Source organism: Tupaia chinensis, unplaced genomic scaffold (assembly GCF_000334495.1).
Source record: "Tupaia chinensis unplaced genomic scaffold, TupChi_1.0 Scaffold139935_1, whole genome shotgun sequence".
In the NCBI taxonomy this organism is placed as follows: Eukaryota; Metazoa; Chordata; class Mammalia; order Scandentia; family Tupaiidae; genus Tupaia; species Tupaia belangeri.
In genome coordinates, this window is record NW_006199814.1 from 961,581 (window position 1) to 981,717 (window position 20,137).

At 40.1% G+C, this 20,137-nt stretch overlaps 1 protein-coding gene across 8 annotated transcripts in view; it reads right to left on the minus strand.

Moving 5' to 3' along the window:
* The window catches only part of ST7 (suppression of tumorigenicity 7), a 240,519-nt gene that overhangs the window by 136,426 nt on the left and 83,956 nt on the right, over nucleotides 1-20,137 (minus strand). Inside the window, exon 1 of one of the 8 annotated variants that reach the window (XM_006162374.3) lies at nucleotides 4,727-4,746. The exons of the other annotated variants lie outside the window; for them this stretch is intronic. The gene's annotated coding sequence lies outside the window, so the exon portion shown is untranslated. Of the gene's footprint in view, nucleotides 1-4,726; nucleotides 4,747-20,137 lie in introns of those variants that run through there. 8 annotated transcript variants of the gene reach the window in all.

The following is a 20,137-nucleotide window of genomic DNA, read 5'->3' on the forward strand; positions in this document are numbered from 1 at the left end:
GACCTCCAAAGCATTTTCAGGAAACACACTGGAATAGTTTAAACCATCATTTCTACTTCTCCATGTGGGATATTCTCTTATTTCATTTACCATTTAACCTTGCTAACCTCTTCCTTCCTGTCAGCTCTCATTAAGTAAAATTGAAACTTCACTTTTGCCCTTCCTCATTTACCAAATGACAAGAGAACAAAAAATGGAAATTCTAATAGCTCAGCTTGTACACTTGCAAATTTTGAACACGTGTCCAGATTGTAAAGCTTTTTTTTTGGAGAGGTTTTTGCTATAGGGCGTGTGCCCTCACCAGAAAGACGGAGACCGAGAGATAGAAAGTGAGAAATCACCCCCCAGGTGGGATGGCCATGCTGCAATCCCTTCTCCTCCATTCTCCTTTCGGGATCCTGGGCACGCACACACATGCGCTCAGCATGAGTTTAAGCAACCGGGTCCAGGACTCGAACTGCGGTCGACTACATGGGAGTTGAGCGACATAGCCATTACGCTAACTGCTGGTCCCAGATTGTACAGCTTTTAAAATTGAAGAATTGGCCCTTTTCCTCAAATGACTCTGTAATAGACAAACTCTAAGGTGACGCCAGGGATCCTCGCTCCCCTGGCAAGATCATACCTTTATGTAACCCCTCGCTTCGAGTGTGGGTGGTACAGGTGGTACACAGAACTTGCTTCCGACAAACAGCTTTGCAAGATTCATCTTGGTAGCAGACGTGGTAGAGATTTTCCTTGCTAGCTTCATGAATTCAGTGGCCATGCTGAGAAATTCACGTAGCAAGGATTTGCAAGCAGCCTCGACAACAGCCTGTGAGAAACTGAATTCCCCAGATCTACAGAAATGATTTCTACCAACAGCCTAAGGAAGTTTAGAGGCAGACTGTTCCCTAGCCGAACTTGCAGGATCAGACCCCAGCCTGGTCTGCACCCTGATCGTAGTTCTGGGAGACTCTTAGTCTGTGTGGTGTTTTAAGCGGCTATGTTTATGGTAATCTGTTATACAGTAATTTAAAACTGATACCATCCTCAATATAGTAATTCGTGAAAGTGAAAATCAACATGCACATCTGATAATGCTGGCTAACTGAAGTATGCCCAGAAAAGGTCCTAAGATACATCAATACATCAACTCTTTTTTTTTTTTTTTTTTTTGGAGGGGCTTTCGCTATAGGGTGTGTGCACTTGCCAGACAGACAGAGAGACAGAAAGTGAGAAATCACCCCCCAGGGGGGATGGCCACGCCGCAATCCCTTCTCCTCCATTCCCCTCTCGGGATCTTGGGCACGCACGCACAAGTGCCCGGCGTGAGTTTTAAGCCACCAGGTCTGGGACGCAAACCACAGTCGACTACATGGGAGTCCAGCGACATAGCCATTACGCTAACTGTTGGTCCTGTAAGATATATCAAACCTGTAACAGCTTCAAGGCCTGGACCCGGTAGCTTAAACTCACGCGGGCACATGTGCGTGCATGCCCAAGATCCCGAGATGAGAATGGAGAAGGGATTGCGGCGTGGCCATCCCCCCCGGGGAGTGATTTCTCGCTTTCTGTCTCTCTCTGGCTTTCTGGTGAGCACACGTGCCTATAGCAAAAAATCTCTCCAAAAAAAAATTTTAAAATAAAAAAATAAAACGCCTCCACAGTTTGAGTCCCAGACCCAACAGCTTGAAAATCATGGAGGCTACAAGTACATGTGTGCTCAAAATCCCAAGAGGAGAACAGAGGAAAAATGACTGTGGAATGCCCATCCTCCTGGGGGAGGGCTGCAGGGCTGATTTCTCACTTTCCCTGTCTCTGTCTCTTTGTCTCTCGCCAGCAAGTGCATACACCCCATGACAAAAAATATAAACAAAATTAAAATTATAATAACAAATAAAAAATATGAATCTTCTGCTACTATGACTGTGCTTTCTTTCTTACTTAAAGAGTTATTCCACATGCTGACATGTAATTGTAGTAAAGTCGATGCCAAGAGAAGCTTTTTTCAGTGTAAAAATAAAACAATTCATTTCTATCCCAGTAAACTTTTTTCCCCTAAATGTGTTTAATTGTATTTTATTGGTACAAAAATTTTGAAATCTATGCATTTTTTTAAATTTTTATGATTTCTTGTTCTATAGCACACAATGTAGTTTCTTAAAGTATGTCAGGAAAGTCTTTTCTAAATATATTTTTCTATGGGACCAGCAGATGGCATACTGGCTACGTTGCTTGACTCCCACGTAGCTGACTGCCGTTCCAGTCCCAGACTTGGTGGCTTAAACTCACGCTGGGTGTGTGTGCGTTCATGCCCAAGATCCCAAGAGGAGAATGGAGGAGAAGGGATTGCGGCGTGGCCATCCCCCTGGGGGGTGATTTCTCACTTTCTGTCTCTCTGTCTCTCTCTGTCTTTCTGGCAAACATATGTGCCCTACAGCGAAAACCTCTCAAAAATATTTTTCTATGTTTTCTTATGCAAAATGTATCATGATTTTCCAGATAACCCAAGAATAGGTGACAATCAAATCAATGATAATACCATAGATATCATTTTCAACAGAGAACTTTATATTTTTAGGTCTGTTAAGTATTTCTTCCCTGAGCCCCTCCCTCTCCCCCTCTAGACATATTTTAAATATACGATATTTGCATGTTTCAGTTCAATCAAGGGTTAAAAATACAATATGAGCAATTTTCTTCCTCATTTGTTGCTTTTGTGGCCCCTCTCCTTGCCCTTTACCCTGGTCGTCTTGGGTTCTGATAAGGACTCAAGCTTGTATGGATCACAATTCCCTTGATAAATCCTTTTATCCTTGTGAAAAAAAGACATGGAAGTCTATTTTTAGACTTGTTCTTATGGCCAGAAATCCTCATAAATCATGCTGTCTACTCTTCCCTCTACACTTGATGTTGCCTTGGCAACTTTACAAATATATTGTTTCTACCAGCATCTGGCTCCACTGATCTGCTGAGAAGCGGGGCCTAGTGCATTATTTCTTTCTTTTCTCAGATATGATCTGGGAAACTATATTAAAGCAAACTGTGTTAGTACGAACGCAGGGTTCAGTCCTCATGGCTCCTTCTCCCTGGCCAGAGGGAAGCCATCTGTCAACCTTCCCTGTCATCATGAAGGACTATTCAAAGCCCTAATAACCCTCAAGGACAAGTGAAGCAAGATGTCAAGGTATCTGCTCCCTTTTATTTACAAGCAGATAATAATGAGGATCTCCACTAGATTAAAAACAGGAGCAAGGTCTGTATAAGTCTTATCCTATTTTGAGTCTTTAAAATACATTTTAATTGAGGGGTGAAGACAATTTTATATGATTCTGTTTCTCATAAACTATTTAGCATCAGGAAGAAATAAAATAAATATGTGTCTCTACAGGAAGGAAAACCTTCCCCATAGGTATGCAACAGAGAGCTAGAAACCTTTCTAAGACAAGGTGCTTTGTTCACTTCAAGCCTGTAAGCACTCACATTGCATCTCAGTCCTCTAGCACCCAGCCCAGAGCCTGGTCCACAGAGGTACTGTTTAATGAATGCTGAATGACTACACAGGGGCAGAGTTCTAAATAAGAAATTCTTTTTTTTTTCAGAGGTTTTTGCCTTAGGGTGTGTGTACTCACCAGAGAGAAAGACAGAGACTGTGAGAGGAAAAGTGAGAAATCATCCCCCAGAGGGATTGGCCATACTGCAATCTCTTCTCCATTTTCCTCCTGGGACCTTCTGCACACATGCACATGTATCTGGCATGATTTCCAAATCCAAGTCTCAAACTATGGTTGGCCATTTGGGAGTCCAGTGACGTAACCCTTACACCATCTGCTGGCCCCAAGAAAGATTTAATCACCATTCCCTAGGACTTCTGATAATAAACTTCATAAGGAAATATACTTCTGACAAAACTAAAATTTCTGATGGCTGCGGTCTTGTCTTTTGGTGTGTGTGTGTGTGTGTGTGTGTGTGTGTGTGTGTGTGTCTGTGTGTGTGTGTGTGTGTGTGTGTGTGTGTGTGTAGGTTTCATCCCCAGTGTCCCTGTAGAGTGTGAGGTGCACATTAAACTCAATGACTACTACTTGCTGATAAATGGAGGTGGCCCCAGATATATTAACCTCATGTAGCAAGACTGGCTATGCAGAACCCTCAGACATTAGTCATTTGCTACCGCTGAGGATTTATCTTATTAAACACCAGAGAGACTTTTCCTTTTTAAACCAGTTTTAGGGAACCAGCAGTTAGCGTAATGGCTATGTCATTGGATTCCCACGTAGTCGACCGCGGTTCGCGTCCCGGACCCGGTGACTTAAAACTCATGCCGGGCACGTGTGCGTGCATGCCCAAGATCCCGAGAGGAGAATGGAGGAGAAGGGACTGTGGCGTGACCATCCCCCCTGGGGGTGATTTCTCACTTTCTGTCTCTATGTCTCACTCTCTGTCTGACAAGTGCATGTGCCCTATAGCATAAACCTCTCCAAAAAACAAACAAACAAAAAAACAGTTTTACAAGGAAATACTTCCCAAATGCATTACATTCATGACTGTACCCTTAAGTGGAATTCCCTGAGCATATCTCAATTGGAAGCTAATTAATCAAAATGAACATTACAAACTACAGTCCTGGGCTGGCCTACTGAAATATTTTCAGGAACTGCAGAGGTACTCTAAGTTATTTCCCTTCAAAACTAAGAGATCCCCCACACAAGTGTTTTTCAGTCTTTTTCACACAATTGTTTGTCACCTGATATGCTGTCAGATGTTAGTTATCATTTGTCGTTGCTGTGTGCCTGCTTCGAGCTGCTTTCTACCACCTCCACCACCAGCCCGTCCTTTTGGGTGGTGTTAGCTTATTTCTAGAGAGAAAAAGAGCAGGAGAAAGAGAAACACAAGTGCCTTCAACAGGGTCATACCACAATCCATCCGCCTCCTCCCTAGCTCAGCCTTTCAGTCAGCCAGGATCAGAGGTGTGCACGTGCCTGGTGTGTACAGACCCACCTGGGAACTGAACTTCAATTTCCACGTGGTTCCTGCCTCACCAAATGTTGCACTGCTGCTGCACCACTGCAGCTGCTTTCCCTCCTTAATGTGCTATGAAAAAGTCTGCTGTGACCTCAAAGACAGGTAACCCGCTGAGCTCATTCAGTGCACACTTGTCTTTAGTGTGTGCCAGGCGCTGAGTCAAATGCTAGGGACACAAAGACACAGTATAGGCACACACTTCTCTTCAAGGAACTCTAGGTTTTGTGGGAAAAGCAGAGGCAGAGATGAATTAACAGGCAATTATACTCCTCAGTGTTGCTCTGAGGACACAGAGCTGGTACTTTGTTTCTTTTTTCTTTCTTTCTTATCAGAGGTTTTTGCCTTAGGATACATGCACTGGCTGGAGAGAGACAGAGACATTGAGAGGGATAAATTACCCCCCAGGGGAATGGCCACATCACAATCCCTTCTCCTCCACTCTCCTCAGGATCTTGGGCACGCATGCACACATGCTCAGCGTGAATTTCAAGCTACTGGGTCTGGGACTCGAACCACGGGTGGCCATGTGGGAGCCTAGCGACAAAACTGCTACACCATCTGCTGTTCCCACTTCTAACTCAGTCTCAGCCTGACCTGGGGGACAGAAAGTGCATCAAAGACTATTCCTCTGAGAAGGCTGCTGAGTAGAGAGTTCCCAGGATGTGCCCTGGAATTATATAAACATCAAAGAGTTGCAGCAGAAAGTAAAATTAAGGTCTCTTCTTGGTCATTCTGCACGTGCCATACCCACTGGCCTTTCTTACCTAGCCCATGATGGTCTGGGGAGTTGAAATGAAGGGCTGAGTTCTTTTTTGTTTTTTTGAGAAGTTTTCACTATAGGGTGCATGCCCTCTCCAGAAAGACAGAGAGAGACAGAGACAGAAAGCAAGAAATCACCCCGCAGGGGGGATGGCCACGCTGCAATCCCTTCTCTTCCATTCTCCTCTTGGGATCTTGGGCAGGCACGCACACGTGCCCGGCATGAGTTTAAGCCACCGGGTCCAGGACGCGAACTGCGACTACATGGGAGTCCAGTGACATAGCCATAATGCCAACTGCTGGTCCCAGATGACTGAGTTCTTGACAGGTAAGATGTCCCTGCAGTGAGCTGTGGTACACACTCTGCTAAGATGGCTTAGTGAGTGGTATGAAAGAACATTCTGGTATTGTGCTGAACTCTCATTCACTCCTCCTTTACTAGAAGTTATATAGAAAAATATAGAAACCTTAATAGTTAGGTTGAGGAAGATTCAGGCTGCAAAGTGAAACGCAGCCATTCACGAAACATGCTGAGCAGAGACAAGTGCCCGACAGAAGGGTTCAGAGCCCGGTGGCAATCCACTGTTTGGACAGATAATGGCTCCATCTAAGATGCATGGAAATAACCAGGAAAGTGGGCTCAGAGGTCAGAAGAATAGTAAAAGAGTAAGTGAATAAGCATCTAGATCCTAAAACATTCACAGACTCAGGGTTATCTGAGTGTACTTAACATATAAAGAGTAGAAGACGCTGCACTAGACACTGGGTATGAGTAATAAGATGCTAACGAAACTAACCCTTCCCTTGAGAAGGGAACAGAAAAACACTCACTCAAATAACACGAGACAAAACATGAGACGTGAGAAGAGGGGTACAGATCAAGTGTAGCCCGAGTAAATAGCACTTACAGCTAGAGGATCAGAGAAGGTGGAGGAATCATGCTAGCTGTGAAAGGAAGATAAACTTTGAACATGAGATTGGAGAGGACAAAAGAGAGAGAAAGGACTCCAGGAGATATTCCAGCACACACAAAGGAAGTGGGCGGGAGAGCAGGGTGGACCAGGAGCAGCAGTGGCGAGAACGCTGGCTCAAATGCCGGTCTCAGACAAGTGGGCTCTAAGGACCAGGCAGTGAGAAGATACTGAACAGAGACGTGTCTGAGATGTGTCTGGTAGCAGGGGAGCTGTGTGGAAAAGGTGCAGTTCAGGGATTACCGCGGAGGGGCGCTCCTCTGATACTCTAGGGTGGGGAGTTGGTGTATCAGATGTTCAGAGAGAAAATCAGCAGGATGCGGCTCCTGACAATGTGACATATTAGGTAACAGTCCAGGGGAATGCTGATGAGACGGGTCCTAAGTCAAACTACAAGTGATTGAAGGCCACGAGTACGAGGAAATGCAATGTCCGCTCCACTTCCCTTTGGAGGAGAAAGCTGCCCTGCAGCAGCTGTGTGGAAGCTGTCTCCTTCTAGGTGAGGGGCATCACCCAGAGATAAGAAGTCACTGGGGAAACCACTAGACAGGCCAGCAGTTTAGTATCTAGTTTCTCCAACTGCCTGGTGTCTAAAATAAGCCTTTGGCATCATTATTTTCAATTCCAATGCCTACATTTGGCTTTGCGTTTGTACCAAATGACTAGTTACTACTCCAGAGCACCTAAATTATCTCCCCAGGCTGGCAGTGAACTATCAGTGTAAGTCACAACTGCGCCTGGCTTTACATGTCTACAGGTGACAATCAATGGGAACTGGAGCACTGACACTTTCAAATATTGGTAAGCCAGTTAAAAAGAAAAAAAAAAAAAAAAAACTATAAAAGGCCAGCATGTGGCATGGTGGTTAAGGTGCTAGATTCCCAACATGGCCGACTACAGTTCAATTCTTGGACATGGAAGCTCGAACATCACACTGGGCGGTGTGCATACCTACTCAAAGTCCTGAGAGGGGAATGCAGGAGAAGAGATTGTGAAATGGATATCCTACCTGGGGGTAATTTCTCACTTTTCCTCTCTCCATCTCTTTCTCTCCCTCTGGTGAACACATGTGCCCTAAGGCAAAAACCCGAAAAAAATATTTAAAAAGATGCATCTAAATTCCAGAGACTCCCCTGCCACCCTTAATATAAATGCTTACAGTCACTGTTTATGGCATGTTTTTCTCTTTAATATCTACTCTTATGATCACACATCATTTTCAGACATTGTCCTCCTTCACTGTGAATGATTCAGTTATCTGTAACGCAAAATAAAGAAAAACTATAAAAGGCCAGCATGTGGCATGGTGGTTAAGGTGCTAGATTCCCAACATGGCCGACTACAGTTCAATTCTTGGACATGGAAGCTCGAACATCACACTGGGCGGTGTGCATACCTACTCAAAGTCCTGAGAGGGGAATGCAGGAGAAGAGATTGTGAAATGGATATCCTACCTGGGGGTAATTTCTCACTTTTCCTCTCTCCATCTCTTTCTCTCCCTCTGGTGAACACATGTGCCCTAAGGCAAAAACCCGAAAAAAATATTTAAAAAGATGCATCTAAATTCCAGAGACTCCCCTGCCACCCTTAATATAAATGCTTACAGTCACTGTTTATGGCATGTTTTTCTCTTTAATATCTACTCTTATGATCACACATCATTTTCAGACATTGTCCTCCTTCACTGTGAATGATTCAGTTATCTGTAACGCAAAATAAAGAAAAGAAATTTGCCTATTTTTAATTCATAACTGCCCACTGCCAAGATCATTAGAACCCAGGCAGCTGTCTTCCAGGTAAATCAGCAGTCGGTTAAAACCTGAGGTTAACAAAGCTATAGTCCTGGTCTGAATGATTCGGTTAGCCTCACACCAAGAAACCCTGTACCACGAACTCAGAAGGTACCTCTGACCAGTTGTACAATATCTTTCCAGTAAGTGTAACCACGGGGAGGCCAACAATCACATTACTAAACTTAAAAAAAAAAAATGGGCTTTGCTTTTCATGATTGTTTTCCAATAACATTCTTATAAACATAGAAAAAAGCTTAAAAATCATTCCTCTTTAGTCCCACTCCTTACCAAAAGAAAAAAAGAAAAGTCAGCACATACAACATTGCTACTGATGCCCTAGACAAGCTAAATTTTTCTTAGGAATGGCTGTTAGCATAAAATTATGCAAACAAACAGATGTAGAGACTAAAACACAAAAAGATTTAACATGACTCTTCAGTAAGCAAATATAGAAAGTGATTTGCAAAAATGTCACCTTCAATATAATTCAGATCATCATTTGCACAACGTCCAATAATACTGGTATGGGGATCAAAAACAATCTGGTCAGGCCATACTTCTAAATACTTGTCTCAAATGAACCAACACACACTGGAGAGAAGACCTAATATTTACTGTCTATTGAGTGCTATTATATATCGGGCCCTGGTTTTTTCTTTTTAAATCATTTGATCCTTACCACAGTTCTGCAAAATTGGAATTGCATTCCATTTTAGGAGAATGAAGCAGGCCTATGGAGGTTAAATGACTTGCCCAAAAACATGAGCTACCAGGCGGCTGAACCTTGATTTGAACTGTTCTTCCTGATACCAAAGTTTGTATTCTTTTTTTTTTTTTTTTTTTTTTTGACATGCCTTTCTTTTGAGTAACTGGCAATATATCCAGAAAAAAAAAGGCAAAAAAGTGCCCACATTTTAGATTTGCTGCTCAGGTTTGTAATGCTCACTATCGCTTTTGAAATGGCTACCCCGTGCCTGCTCCAAGGCTGTCTGGCTAGGGGCAGAGAGCCTTCAGGGATCTGACAGCAAAGGACTGCCCCAAACCACAGCCTCAGTCTAGCGACACAGCCCCGCAATGACTTCCTCCTGAGCTGAAAGTGAAGGGGTTGGTGGTGGATTACTGGGCCATTTTATTACCACACAAAACCTCAAGCTACATGACTATGACTCTCCCTTAAGGCTATCATTAGCAATGAAGGATGATGTCTGCAGAGTCTGATGTTTGTTCTAGTCTGTCTCTTGTTCGTTTATCTTACTATGTGTCAAGATAAAATCCACTGCCAGATATTTCATGCCAAAACAGGCAGCACTATCTAATGATCTAAACAAGGACGTTGGCAGATCTGGTTCCTTTCTGTGAGTCTTTGTTAGGCAACATTCATTTTTCTTTATTAAAAATTATAATGTGAACAAATTCTAATGTCATTTAATGTTCTTTGAAAACACATTTGCTATAGGGCATGTGCACTTGCTGGAGAGACAGAGAGACAGAAAGTGAGAAATCACCCCCCCTTGGGGGGATGGTCACACCACAATCCTTTCTCCTCCATTCTCCTCTTGGGACTTTGGGCATGCATGCATGTGCACCTGGCATGAAAACACAATTTTTATGACTGCATAATAATAATCTCTCTTGAAGAATTTGTGTTATCTATGTAACAACTTCTGTTATTGGAAATTTAGGTATCCAAATTTTTTGATGATTTTAATAATACTATAAATGACAGCGACTATCCTTGTACATGCTTTTATGGCATATATTTTCTCTAGAATGGATTCTTAGAAGTGATATTGGAGCCAGCAGGTGGCATGGTGGTGAAGGTGTTGGACTCCCACATCGCTGACCATAGTTTGAGACCCAGGCCTGGTGGTTTGATTTCTAACTCTCCTACCACCCATCCCATCTCTCTCTGGTGAGTTTGTGTGCCCTACAGCAAATTTAAAAAATAATAATAATGGTAATAATGGTAATAAATAAAATTAAATAATTATTTTTGAAAAAAAGAAGTGATATTAATGTGTCAAAAACTACAAGCATTTTAAAGTCTCAATTCATGTTGCCAAATGACTTTCCAGAATGGTCGTGGCACTTTCTACTCCAGTAGTCTTTGAGAACATCTGACTCATGAAACTGAGAAATTCTCTTAGTAAGTTAGAAAAAAGAGGGAAAAAGAGAACAAAGAAGAAGAAAGGCCATAGTTTTTTCTTGTTTATCTCCTCTAGTTTGTATTCTTTTAGGAACTACTGGTTCATGTTGTTTACTTGTTTTTCTTTTATAGTTTTCTTTTTTATGCTTTTACTTTTTTTATTTTACAAAAAATATTGCAATTTCTGGTTTACACATAATCATTGTACATCTTTATGGGATACGGTATGGCTTTTAAAGCCATATATACAGTGTGTGATAGTCATATCAAGGACATAGACGTATTTATCTTATTTAACATTAAACTTCTAGAACATCACCTGTCACCAGAAAAGAGCTTAACATAACTTGGAGCCCCTGCCTGTGTCACCGAGAGTACCCACTCCTCCCAACCAGCACAAACCACCAATTATACATGGGTAATTTATCTGAACAGACAGCTTTCAAAGGAAAACACACAAATGGCTAAAATATGTATGAAAAATGTTCAGCATCTCTTATAAGGGGTGTTGTACACATTTAATAATAGATCTACTAGCGTATTTTTTCTCGGAAGTATATATTGAATTGTCAATGACATTTTTCACTCTGCTGTGATATACCATTCCATAATGTATTCCACTTGTTTGCAAGCATTCTTGTGTCTGTTAATCCTGTTTTCCTAAATTTACCCCAACCCTTGACTCTCAATTCTCTTGAGCTTTTGGTATATACATTACTCTCTTTCTACTTTCATGCCACTAAGTCCTTCAGTTTCACCACAAAGTGCAAACATGTGGTATATGTTAAGCAGGGACATATGCACAGTATTTGTCTTGTATAGGCTGGCTTATTTTGGTTGGCACTATGTCTTCTAGGTCCATCCACTCTGTCAAGTGATACTACAATGCTGTTCTCTGTGGCTGAGTAGTAATCATCGTGTATATGCGCCATGCTTTCTTAATCCACTCCTTGTTTCTTGGGCACTTAGGTTACTCCCATGTCTCGGCTATTGTGAATACTGCAATAATAAACATGGATGTACAACAGAATGATTTCCTGTGCTTTGGTTAAATACTCAAGAGGAGATGACTGGGTTATACAGTGGGGAATCTTTATACTGTATTTGGGGAATCTTTATACTGTTTTCCATACTTGCAGTAACAGTTTACATTGCCACCGGCAAGGTACAAGGGTTCCCCTTTCTCTGCAACCTTGTCAGCACTTGTTATTCTTTGCTTTTTGGGGTTTGTTTGTTTGTTTGGTCAGAGCCATTCCGATGAGGGTTAGGTCTCATTGCGTTTTGATTTGCCTTTCCCTCATAAGAGATGCTGAACATTTTTTCATACATATTTTTGCCATTTGTGTATTTTCCTTTGAAAGCTGTCTGTTCAGATCAATTACCCATGTATAATTGGTGGTTTGTGCTGGTTGGGAGGGGTGGGTACGCTTGGTGACACAGGCAGGGGCTCCAAGTATGTTAAACTCTTTTCTGGTGACAAGTGATGAAATGTTTGTTCCTTTGTTGTCTTTTAATTTCCTTTGTGAGTTTAAAAAAATTGTTTAACTGCCAGAGGACACATGTGCTCATCAGAAGAGAGAAAGAGAGAGAAAAGTTCTCCACAGAGGGGCATGACCACATTGCAATACTTGTTATTCCATTCCTCCACCCTGTCAAGATTTGGAGCATACACACACTTGTGCCTACTGTGTTTTTCAAGCCACGGGAGCCAGGATTTGAATCATGGATGGCCATGTGACACCCAGCTTCCTATGTGGAGGGCTTAATCACTGTACCATGAGGCCAGCCCTGTGAGTTATTCCCAGAATTTTAACAGAACATTTTCTACATAAAACTTGGGATAAAAACATTGTTGGAAGAAAAGAACTATTTATAATTAACTAGAAAGTAAAATTTATTGGAATGTTTCTTTCTTCTACTTTCTTTGACACAGCAGATAAAAGGAAGACTCTCAAAGTATTTAATGACAAAAAAAATAAATAAACCACATTGAATGAGTTTTACAATTCTTTCAGCAATCATACAGCAAATAGTTATCTCTCTCTCTCTCTTTCTCTCTCTTTCTCTCTCTCTCTCTCTCTCTCACATACAATATACATATACACTATCGTTCCTGACTAGTAATGGGAATGTAACATGAGACAGACCAAAAGCTGTAGAGCAAATCAAACAGGAAACTAACAACAGAAAAGAAATATTCAGAAAAAAAAAAAAAAACCACTTGCAGAGTATTTTAGTGAGAGAATGTCTTTAACATAAAATCTATCTCAGATCTCAGTTCAATACAAAACTTCTGTCACAGAGCACTAGTGATTTGATGAGCTCCTTTTTTTCTCTTAGGGACTCCCCCACTTTCTTTCTTTCTTTGTGTGTGTATATATATATATATATATATATACATATACAAAATTGATATGTACTGGGACCAGCAGTTAGCGTAATGGCTATGTCGCTGGACTCCCACGTAGTCGACCACGGTTCGAGTCCCGGACCCGGTGGCTTAAAAATCACACCGGGTGCGTGTGCGTGCATGCCCAAGATCCTGAGAGGAGAATGGAGGAGAAGGGATTGTGGCGTGACCATCCCCCCTGGGGGGTGATTTCTCGCTTTCTGTCTCTCTGTCTCTCTCTGTCTGGCGAGCGCACGCGCCCTGTAGCAAAAACCTCTCCAAAAAAAAAAAAAAATTGGTATGCAATTGTCTTGTTCCCTCTGAACTTTTTTTTCTTTTTCTTTTTTTTTTTTTAAGGTTTTTTCTATAGGGCATGTGCACTGGCTAGAGAAAAAACAGAGAAACAGAGACAGTGAGAGGAAAAGTGATAAATCATCCCCTGGGGGATGGCCATGTTACAATCCCTCCTCCATTTGCTTCCTGGAATTTTGCACACACACTGACATATGCCTAACATGATTTTCACGCCACCAGATCTGGGACTCGGACGGTGGTCAGCCATGTGGAAGTCCAGTGTCTTAAACACTACTCCACCTGCTAGATCCTCTGACTTTTCTTAGAAACAACCACCATGACTGATTTAGAGATTGTGTGAATAGACTCCCAAGTGATAGACAACAGGTACCTACTGTTCTAAAAGGAAAATCCATCAACTCAAAATTAATTTGCTCCTATTACTCTTGGTCAAAGTAAAAATCTAAAATATATCTTTATTTCCACCAAATTAAGAAAATTAGAGTGGGCTCTAACTTCTAAAAATCATTAAAACTTTCTTAATCACATTTTTTTGTTTTTTGGAGAGGTTTTTGCTATAGGGCACGTGCACTCACAAGAAAGAGACAGAGAGACAGAAAGTGAGAAATCACTCCCCAGGGGGGATGGCCACACCGCAATCCCTTCTCCTTCATTCTCTTCTTGGAATCTTGGACACACACGCACATGCACCTGGCATGAGTTTAAGCAACTGGGTCCAGCACTTGAACCACAGTCGACTACATAGGAGTCCAGTGACATAGCCATTATGCCAACTGCTGGTCCCATAATCACAATTCTTAAATGGTTAAAATTTTTCATTGGCAGTGAAACTTGATTACCCAAAATAATAATAATGGCAATAAACATTTATGGGACCTTCATAAAACCATCAGCAATGTGTTAAATGCTTTATATGTACTATCTTAGTTTCCAGAAATTTATGAATGCTATTACCTTGTTTTTTGTTTGTTTGTTTAATTGGCCAAAGGGAATATGTGCTCAAAGAGAAAGAGAAAGAGCGAAAGAAATAAATTGAGAAAGCACACCCCCTCACCCCCACTGTCATGGGTAATGGCCGTGCCACAACCTCTTCTCCTCCACTACTCTCCCTTGTAGGATTTGGGGCATGCATGTACACGTGCTTGGTGTATCTTTCAAGTCACTGACTCTGAAACTCAAATGACGCAGTTGGCCATGTGGGATCCAGCTGTCTTAACCACCATGCCAAGGGCCGGCCCTCCTGATTATTTTTACAGATAAGGAACGTGAAGATTAAATCACTCAAGTCACTTGTTAAAGTCACACAGCAAGAAAGCGTCAGACTCAGTATATAAATAAATTCAGGCATGACTGGTTCTGAAGTCTTAGTTCCTAACCACTGTTCCAATGGCATCTTCCACCAAATGGATCCCATAGCAGTTCTTACCACAGAGTCATATAAAGCCTGTACCCAAGCACAGATGTCTCCAGTTGGATCATTCCTTTCCATCTGTGCTATCCTCAGTGGTCCAGTCATCCTTTCTCTTAGACGCTCATATCCTCTTTCCTGCCTCATAGACACCATTTCTCAGCACTCGGTCTAACCCTCCCTTGCCCTGCCACCTTGGCCATGTTTCTACCACATGAGAGGTGATACGCTCCAGCGTAAAGATCCCTAACATAACCATACCTAAAAGAGATGAAGAAAGGAATATCTGTGCCTATTTTATTAAATAGTACTACAGCAAAAAATTGCTCTACTGAATTTTGAACTTCTTGCTGAAATAATCAGATGTCTATCATGTTTCACAAAATGTCTCATTTTGTGGAAAATCTGTATTAAAGTACAAGTTTATTTTGGTGCAAAAATAATTTTGAAATTCATGCATCATTTTTTCATTTATTTGCCATGAACTTCTTGCAGGTCATGTGTATGCACAAATGATTCTCCAGCTTCCTTCTCGCCCTTACTGTTATTATTAGTTAATAAAAAGAAGACAGGAGGAGGAACCAGGACCAGGAAGCTGGCAGTCAGCAGCTTGCCTCATAGAGCTGCCTCCATATGCTCACAAGGAAATCTCTGCACCTGGCCTCGCTTCTGTGCTGAGACACAAAATAGACACAAACAGGCTTTCTTCTCCCTTTTAAGACTTGAGGGACTATACCCCATTGTATAATAGAGAAGTCAATATTTAATGTGTTACATAATCCTATTTATTATATATGTCTATATGGTTTGCTAATAATTTTATATCGAATACTGGTCTTAATTCCCTAACAAGTTCCAAGCACTGCCCTACTTTTATGTATTTATTTATTTATTTTAGAGGATTTTGCCTTAGAGTGCATGCACCTACTAGAGAGAAAGACAAGAGACGGTGAGAGGAGGAAAAGTGAGAAATCATCCCCCAGGGTGGATGGCCATGCTGTAATCCCTTCTCCTCCATTTTCTTCCCAGGATCTTGGACATGCAGGCAAATGCACCCGATGTGATTTCCAAGCTACCAGGTCTGGGACTTGAACCACGGTCGGCGATGTGGAAGTCCAACAAGGTAACCACTATGCCATCTGCTGGCCCTGCACTGCTGCATTTTTATGCTTGTTCTGAAGCCTCTAAGATTGTTAAAAACAAACAAACAAACAAACAAAAATAGCAGAAAAATGGAAGATTTTCAATGAATACTTGATCACTTTCGAACTTTTTAAAAATTGTGATTGTAGCCTGATATATTTTCTTTTCAATATCCTCAACTCTGGTAAATATTAGTATGTCTAAAGCAGGCTTTATTTTTGGTAACACAAAATTTTTTGGGGTCCAAACTAGTATCAGCACCAAATAGAGTATTTCTGTTTTTTTCTCATGAATAAAACTACGATTTTATGTTGATGAAGCTAGTAATTTTATGACTTCTGAACTGATCCAGATATCAGATGTGATGGCCAGTTTTCTCTGTCAACTTGGCAAGGCCACAGTCCCTGGGTATTTAATCAAACACTAGTGTTGCTGTGGAGGTATTTTATAGATATGATTAAAGTACACAATCAGCCGACTTTAAGTAAAGAAGATTATCCTGGATTATCTGGGTGGGCCTGATTCAATCAGTTAAAAGGTCTTAGCAGGCCTGAGGCTTCACTGATAAAGTGTATGATGATATCTTTAACTTGACTAATACGCAGCGTATTCATGCTGGGAAAATTCATTTTAATGCTATAATTGTATATAGTGATTGAATGCATAAAAAATTAATTAATTTTTAAAAAGAAAGAAGAAATTCTGCCTGTGAATGGCAATTCAGCTTGTGCCCAACAGGTCCAGCCTGTCCTTGCTGATGGCACCCCCTACCCACGCAGCCCCCACGATCATGTAAGTGGACTCCTTGCATCTCTGCTTTCACCTCCCTCTCTCTTCTCTGTATTTTCTGGTTCTGTTTCTCTAGGGAGACCCTGATATATAAGTCTGAAAATATTAGAAACATAATTTATTTTTTCACAATTGCCATTTTAGAAAATACTAATCCCTTGGATAAAAATAGCTACCTAGAAAGAAAACTCAACACTTTCCAGTTACATGACTGTATAGTCACTCTTACTATGTCTGAATTATTATTCTTTTTTGTTTGTTTGAGAGGTTTTTGCTATAGGGCACATGCACTCCCCAGAAAGACAAAGAGAGATAGAGAAACAGAAAGTGGGAAATCATCCCCCGGGGGGGGGGCCGCGGGTAAGGATGGCCATGTCACAATCCCTTCTCCTCCATTCTCCTCTCAGGATCTTGGGCAGGAACGCGCACATTCCTGGCATGAATTTAAACCACCAGGTGTGGTACTCAAACTGCAGTCGACTACATGAGAGTCTTTTTCTCTGAGAAGATATAAATTTTGAAACACTAAAGCTAAATAAAAACTGCTTGAAACTAGACTGCTGAGGGGGGTCATTCAAATCATAAATGTTTTTAAAGTTGTAGATAAACTATGGCAGTTACGATTAATGAAATGATTAAAACTTTTGCTACAGGCTGTGACAACCACAGTTAAAATAATTTCCATAAAAATGCTATAGTCTAAAGTAAATTATTAATACACTTGAAAAGTTTAATAAATTGTGGAGAAACTCAAAACAGTTCCTAGATCCAAAACATCAAAAAGCTGAATAAGGACCAGCAGATGGAGTGGTGGTTAAGGTACTGGACTCTCATATGGCCGATCATGGTTTGAGTCCTGGACCTGGCAGCTTGCTTTCTCACTTTCCCTCTCTCTTAAAAAACATAAAAATCCCTGAATAATTTGAGAAGCATTTGAAATCAAAACACTTAGGCCTGCCATACATATATTTTTTTTCCTAAAAGTTAATAAGAATGGCAAGAAACTCCCAGGCCATGTCAGGCACTAATATGAGTTCCACAAGTAATAGCTATTATAGTTATGACATTTTTATAAAGTTGTGACTTTATTTTATTGGGTTGTCAGAGAAGAAGTCATAAAACATTCTTGCATAGAGAAACATGTCATGACTTTTCCAATGACCAAATAATAATATAATGACTGCTTTAATCAGCATTTGAGATCATATCCTTTTACATTTTCCAAGCTATGATTTTTTTGCCCTTTTTTTGAAAAAATAATTTATTTTCTCTTTCTAAAACATAGTCTGCTAAAAAAAAAAAGGAAAGAAAATGTCAGTGTCCTAGGATTCATCATACTCTTTCTCTCCATAAAAAATAAATCATTCAACTTCAGTATTTGGATTCCTAAACCCAGAATTTTTAAGGCAAGAATCTAGATAAACTTAAAGTTTTAAGCCTAAAATTAGGAATCTTCAAATTTACTTGCTAAAGTCATTCTGAGAATCTGAAGAGATCTTGCTTATTTACTTGTCAATCCCAGAACATGGTACAGGTAAATCAAGCACATTTCTTGTTGTTTCTTAAAAATCAGTACGTACCTAGGAATTTATCCTAAAGAGAAAACAATGGCTATGTACAAACAGTTATCCTCAAGAATATTCACAAAATATATCTATAAATAGATTATTTGTAGAAGCAAAACAAAAACCCAAAGAAAATTTTTTAAAAGTATTTGGAAAGAAAAATGGTTAAATATTATAGACTTGCATGATAGAATACTATGCAGCCATTAAAAATTAAGTTATAAATAGCATGAGAAAATAATCGGACCATTTTAACTTAAAACACCATCTTTTGTGGACAATGCATAGATTTTACATTAGCTATGTGTGTAAGTATTAAATATATATACACTTTCTGCAACACATGTAGCACAGAAATATAAAAGGATATAAATATAGCAAATGCTTTAATAGTGCTCACTTCTGAGAGGTAGGATTATGAAGTATTTTTGTTTTTTGTTTGTTTTACTTCACTATAGACTTAAAATTTTCTACTACATGTGGTGCTGTTTTTTAAATCAGGGGATAAAAAGTTTTCAAAGCATGATATAAAACTAGAAACCATTACTTTTTTGGCAATTGTCTTTGGAAGTTGGGATTACATGCAATTTTCATGATATGCTTTTGACATATTCTATAGTCTTAAATTGCTTCCACATATATGTATTGTTTTGATAATATATCAAAGTACATATAATTTTTAAAACAACCAATACATGCTATTTTCACTTTAATAAATAAGTTTATTTTCTAAAGTAGAAATTAAAAGAACATTTCTATTCATTTTAAAACAAGATATCCAATCATAAAACTGACAGAATAACAACAATTGCAACAGCAACAACAAAACTTTCCTATTATTAAGAAGTTTTTCTAGGAAAACTAAAGAAGAAAAGTTTATAATGTATTTGAATTCCAATTTTTGAAAGATGGTACATGAACACTAAATTACTTTTAATGTTTCCAAAGCTTCAGTCACAAAATTATGTATGGAATTCTTTCAGTGAATTTATGATTCCATATGGATAACATACAAATTTATTCGAGAACCTAAAAAACTGTTTCTAAGCTAGAGGAGAGCCATTTAGAAAACCAGCAACTCTGGTTTAATATGCACAGAATGTTCTGAGCAGTATCACTCCCCCACCCCAGCACTATCACCATCCTTCAGGGTAGTGGTGGGCTGGTGTTCTCACTTAATTGCTGAGCAACAGCTAATTATAGGACAAATGAAACATTGAGAGAGAATTCACCCCAACCAATTAACTAACAGAGTGGACATTAATTGTCTGGGAATGTCCTGCATATGCTAATTCAAACTTTATTACCCATAAAGGCATCCATACAACCGTGACTCTTTGTTCTATTCTTTTTCAAGCATTATAATAGTAGGAATGACACCAATACAAAGCATCTATCTTGCTACCATGTAGCTGGCATTCAGTTCCTTCCAGCTGGGCACAAATTTCTATGCCTCCCCCTGGGCTGTAAGTATCATTGTTTAAATAATATAAGTTACTGCATGGTAATAAATTGATAACAGCATATTAGTTCTATCAGAAAGAATGAACGTAACATGGTAACTTAGACTCACAACACTTATAACCCAATAAGTGCAATTACTTCGTGTCACCAGATGGCAGGATTAATTAACACATCTAATCGGCAATGCTCCTAAAACCAAGGTCATAAAAACATGATTCTAGTTCTTCACATCTTTATTTTTTTTTTCTGTTCTACCATTACACTCCAAAAAGACCCAGTTGAACTTTTTCAACAGTAATAAGTGCAAACTATGCTTTGGATTCTGTTGTCAATGTCCAAATTATGACATGAACTTAACAGCAACTAAAAGCTATTCCCCATCCTTCAATTT